This window comes from Loxodonta africana, chromosome 11, assembly GCF_030014295.1.
Source record: "Loxodonta africana isolate mLoxAfr1 chromosome 11, mLoxAfr1.hap2, whole genome shotgun sequence".
Classification (NCBI taxonomy): Eukaryota; Metazoa; Chordata; class Mammalia; order Proboscidea; family Elephantidae; genus Loxodonta; species Loxodonta africana.
In genome coordinates, this window is record NC_087352.1 from 21200979 (window position 1) to 21206978 (window position 6000).

The following is a 6000-nucleotide window of genomic DNA, read 5'->3' on the forward strand; positions in this document are numbered from 1 at the left end:
AGGGTGGTCTTGTGGAGGAATGTTCCCTCTAAGTGTAGAGCTGGCTAAACTTGCAATTATGTAAGATGTTCAAATTATCAAAAGCTGAATAAGGGGTATATGAGAACTCTTTGTAGTATTTTTGTAACTTTTGTGTAAATATAATTTTTCTCTAATAAATGCTTTATTAAAAAATAAATATTTGATTTTCTCACTTCTCATCATAAGCCTATTTGTGTATTATAAAGTTTTTTCATGTGTATCTGTGTGTGTGTGTGTATATGTATCCTTTAAATAACTTTATATCAGGTGAGCAAACTAATAGCATGGTAACTATGCTCACATTAAATGTGTGCATTAAATTGGAGTATAATTGAATAACAGAAATTCGATTATTATTTTCAGATCATATTATGACCCTCTGATGATCCATGTTCTTATGCCCTGCCCCAAACCAAGATCTGTTGTTTCAAAGGAAAAGAGCATCTGAATCCTCTCCTTTATGATCTCTTTTCTAAAATTCTTCTGCCTGAAAAGTCATCTGCTGAGGCATGGTGCTTTGCTGGATTTCCTTTCTCACCTCCCCTTTCACAGTTCACCAAGCTTCCACTTCTCAGAAGAAAGGAGTGTCACCACCACATTCTGAATCTTAGCTTTTATTGCCCAGGGGTGTAAAATCTTCTGGGGCACCAAATAAAGGGATAGTCAGCAGTATTAGGGGCCTTCTGTTAAGGTGAATTTGAGGAGCAGTGACAGTGTCTGTGCCCAGAAGAAATATACCACTCACTTTGAATTTTCCCTTCAGCCTATGGGTCCTGACTCCTCAATAGCAAGAGAATTAATTGAAGGAAGGAGGAAGAGGTCCCAGAATTTTGTTGTTATCATTTATGGGGACACCCTTGGCTGGAGACTGAGATATCTGAACAGAAATTTAGAGCTGATCTAGAAGACACAAAGAGCATTGCAGTTGCTGGTAATTTACTAAAAACAAAAGAAAACGATCAAGATGTAGGTGAATTTGGTTTGTTTTATTCTTTCCTTTGTTCTTTAATGGGTTTATGAAGGCCTATAAGATATTAATACCAAAAAAAAAAAAAAAAACCTGATGCCGCCGAGTTGATTCTGACCCGTAGCGACACTATAGGACAGAGTAGAACTGCCCCATAGAGTTTCCAAGGAGCGCCTGGTGGATTTGAACTGCCGACCTTTTGGTTAGCAGCCCTAGCTCTTAACCACTACGCCACCAAGGTTTCCAAGATATCAATAAGTTCAATAAATCTCAAAAGTGTAAATTTGGAAACATAGGAGCTGGAGAGAAATCGGACTCTGACTTCAACATCAGAAAGAGTAGCATCAGGAATATATTATTCATAGGATTAACAAAATTTACTGACATTGAGACATGCGGTCCGATGGATTGCTTTTGTATGGCCTTTCTAGCCATGGTCTTATAACTCCTACCCAAGTGACTGAGCAAGACTGTGTGATAGGGTACTTGTGGCCCACCAAAGGGATTGGTCAGTTTTGCCATCTTGCTGGGCTTGAAATGAACCATCCTGGAGGCAGGAAAGAGAAGATCCCACCACGATGAAGGAAGAACACCAGAAACCAGCATATCTTTTGGACCCGGGATCTCTGTGCTGAGAAGCTCGTGGAACCAGGAGACCGAGAGGGAGAGAGAGAGAGAGAGCTGTAATCTTGAGGACACCGCCAAGAAGTGGGGGCAGGAGAGACCAGCAGGAGACTGTGTAGTGGGCTTACTGGCCGTGGAGTGAGGAAGTTGAGTGCCTTTGGGCAGAAGCCTAGGGCCAGGGACAGGTGTGCCTGTGAGCATGACTGGGAAGAGGCTGTCCTGATGGAAGAACTGTATCCTGAGTGTTTCTGAGCCTGAATTGTAACTGTTACTTCCTTAATAAACCCCATAATCATGGGTATTGTCTGTGAGTTCTGTACGGCCATTGCATTGGATTACTGAACTCAGCAGAGAAGTAGACAGTGCTGTGGGAAGGACATTACAGCTCTTTTACCTGGGTCTGGGAGGGTTTCTGGTGCAGTGGCTTCTGTGTCCTAATGAACAGGCCATCCTCACGGCTCTCAGCCAGGAAGCCCTCAAAAACCTCTGTTATTCATCTCTTATTGTGTTGATCACAGATGTTAAATTCAGGTTGATTGCTAATGTAACCCACAGGATCCCCCTGTGACACATTATGTTCTGTGAAAACGGCTCAGGTGCTGTCCGACCCTCCTCTAACTTCACAAGGACTGGGCAGTGTTTTATTCTGTGGTACATAGGGTCACTATAAGTTGGAACCGACGTGACGGCACCTAAGAGCAACAACTTCAGAGCACCACAGACACTTCAAAGCTTTCAATAGCTGAGAAAGGAAAGATTGCTGACTGGGCACCCTCCAAGTTACACAGGGAAGCTGTTCTCACCCACGTTTATTTGATCTACATCTTGATATTTTTGTTTGCATAGTTTTCTTCTTAGGATTCTGAAATCTTTCCCTTTTTCTTCATGGCCTTTCACCTCCAAGGCTATGAAATTCCACCTTCCAAAAGAGAACTTTCAGTTCATGACAGTCTGTTGAGTACAGTACCTTCCTCACCATTGGGTAATGCTGATTTCTTTCCTAACATCTAACCTAGCTTTATGTTGTGCCCCCTGTGGTGTGATGGATCACTTTTATATGGCCTTTCTCACTATGGTCTTGTAACACCCACCAAATGACTGGTGGGACTATGCAAACGAGGTGCTTGTGGCCCACCAAGGGGATTGGATAGCTTGCTAATGCTGCAAATAATGTGCATGGCACCCTTATGGGGGTGGGGCCATGGAAATAAGGTGCATGGGACCATTACAAGGGGATTGGTCAGTTTTGCCTTCTCACTAGGCTTAAAATGAGCCCTCCCAAAGGTGGACAGGGGGTACCTCACTATCACCAAGAAGAAGGGCTGGAAGTGGAGTGTGTCTTTTGGACCCAGAGTCCCTACACTGAAAACCTCCTAGACCCAGGAGACAAAGATCTGTAACACCGGAGATAGTGTGAGATGTCAGGAAGTAGTGGCAGAAAACTGCAGCAATAGGACCAGGAGACCAACGTAAGATAGCATGTTGGGCTTCCCAGCCTATGGAGCAAGGTGGTTACAGATTGCTTGCTAGCCCATGGAGCCAGACAGCTGAGTGCCTTTGGGCAGCAGGCTTCCTGGTAAAGGGGTGTCTCTGGACACGTAATTGGGAAGCTAAACAGCTTTGTAACACTTGCCCAAGCAGGGCAGAGGCCAGCTCGAGGGGCCCAGGTTCCAAGGCAGAGGTCAGCATGAGGGCACAGTCAAGAAGCTGTATCCTGAACCGCTCCTGATCCTGAATTGTAACCTGCTACTTCCATAATAAACCCCATAACAGTGAGTATGGTCTGTGAGTTCTATGTGGCCATTGCAAGGAGTTATCGAACACAACAGAGAAGGAAAGAGTGCTGTGGAAGGGATGACTGGTGCCAGAATTGATAAAAAGTTTGGAGATAGGTGGTGTGTCTGACCTCCACTTCATAGGAATCAGCCATGCACTGGTGATCTTGATTCTACCCCCTAGAGAAATTAGACAAAGAGATCAGACCATAATGCTGCCATCACTGCATTTTTACAGTTGACATCAGAGATGGAATCCGTTGCAATGGCTCCAGACTCATAGAAACATGGGACTTTGTAAGAGAAATAACAAAGCGGTGTGACAAGTGAAACCTTTTATTCTTAGATGGATGCTTTGGTTGTCGTTACCTGTAATGGCCGAAAGGAAAGTAAGAGATGTTATGTTGCAGCTGAAGGGATGTCAGTCTGGGTTCTATAGAGAAGTAAAACCAGTAAAGTGTATAAATATATATATAGAGAGAGATTTATATCAAAGAAATGGCTCACGTGATTGTAGAGGCTGGAAAATCTCGAGTCTGGGTCAGGCTGGAGGCTTCCCCTGACTCACATAGCTGCAGGAGCTGGTGAACCCAAGATCGGCAGATCAGACGATAAGGCTCTGGCTTACAGGCTGCGGATACCAACAAATTCTAAGATCAACAGCAAGACAGAAGGTACGCTGCTAGCTCAAATCCCAAGAACTAGATGTCAGATGAACAGGAACCAGTTGCAGAATCCAGAGCGTGCAAAAGCCCACCAGTCTTGCCAGAAAGTCCACCTATATTGGGTACAGGCCACACCCCCAAGAAAACTCTCTTTCAGCTGATTGGCTACTCACATCAGATCCCCTCATGGAGGTGATCACATTACATCAGATCTCATTGTGGAGGTGATTATATGACTGCCAAACTATATCATAACTGCCAAACCTCTGAGAACCATGGCTCAGCCCAGTTAACACACAACATTAATTATCACAGACTAGAGAGCCACATCTGGAACGGCTTAGGGCAAAAGCCAGACCAGTTAAACAAGAGGATTGATAGGGGACCAGGGTCTTCTGGCTCTACCCAGCCAGAGGCCTAAGTCTATATATATATGAATGGGAAGATAGTCATGGTGTGAAGAAGAAGATTAAACTGGAGTGTTTTAAAAGGGCTATGTGTTTGTTTAAATATATTATGAATGTTGAATGTTTCTCCTACCTAGTAATGTAACGCTGTAAAAATGACATGGGGGCGGCATCTGAACTTCTCTAACTTCACAAGAAGGAAGGAGAACCATTATCAGCATCAACAGCCCAAGGCAGATTCCTATGAGGTGGAGGTCAGACATGCCTCCTCTCTCCAAACTTTTTACCAATTCTAGCACCAACCGTCCCTCCCATGGGTCTCTCTACTTCCCTGTTTGGTTTGTTAATTTGTTTCAATGGCCACACAGAACTCACAGAAAATGCTTGTATTATGGAGCCTATTAGGGAAGTAACATGTTACAATTCAGGTTCAGGTATGCTCAGGATACAGTTCTTTGATCAGGACAGCCTCTTCTCAGCCTTGCTCACAGGAAAGCTTCTCCCTGGCTCTCAGCCTCTTGGCACCTCAGTCCTCTCAGGCCTCTTGAGCTGGCCTGGCATCTGCCCTGCTCGGCAAGTGTTACAAAGCTCTTTCAGCTCTGCCAGTAAGTATCCAGGAGGCATTCCACTCTGCCAGTAATCATTGACCCGAAGGTGCTCAGGTCTCTAGCTCTGTGGATTGGCAAGCCTAGCTCCACTGTCAAGTGCCCAGAGGCACCCACTCCACCAGTAAGCCTCTTGCCCAAAGGCACTCAAATATCACTCCTTGGTCAGCGAGCCTAGCTCTGCCAAGTGCCCAAAGCCACCCCACTGTGCCAGAAATGCTCCTGCCTAAAGGCACTCAACATTCTCGCTCCTTGGGCTGAGAAGCTCCCCCTGCCGTGTCTTGCCAGTCTCCTGGTTTTGCTGCCTCCATTGCTGCCTTTTCTCAGCTGCTGCTTCTCGCCGTCTTTCACCATCTCCAGTGTTACTGCTGTCTCTGTCTCCTGCATCTGGGAGGTTCTCAGTGCAAGGATCCTGGGTCCAAATGAGGTGATCCACTCCTGTCTCTGCTTCTTGGTGGTAGTGTGGTCCCCGTACACTCTGGGATTGGCACTCTTTTAAGCCTAGCGAGATGGCAAAATTGACCGATTGCCTTGTAAGGGTTACACGCACCATATTTGTATGGTCACACCCACTCAAGAGTCCATGCAACTTATTTGCATTATTAGCAGGCTGTTCAATCCCCTCGGTGGGCCACAAGCACTTAATTTGCATAGTCCTACCCAGTCATTTGGTGAGAGTTATAAAAACAGCATGGGGGAGTTGTCAGACCTCGTCTAACTTCACAAGGCAAAAGGTGAATCAAAATCAACAGCCAAAGGCTGATTCCTCTGAGGCAGAGGTTAGACAAGCCTCCTCTCTCTGCCATCTTTACCAACCATCCCTCCCATAGCACTCTCTGCTGGCCATTGCAATGGCCACACAGAACTGACAGACAATACTCACGATTATGAGGTTTATTAGGGAGGTAACAGGTTACAATTCAGGTTCAGGAATGT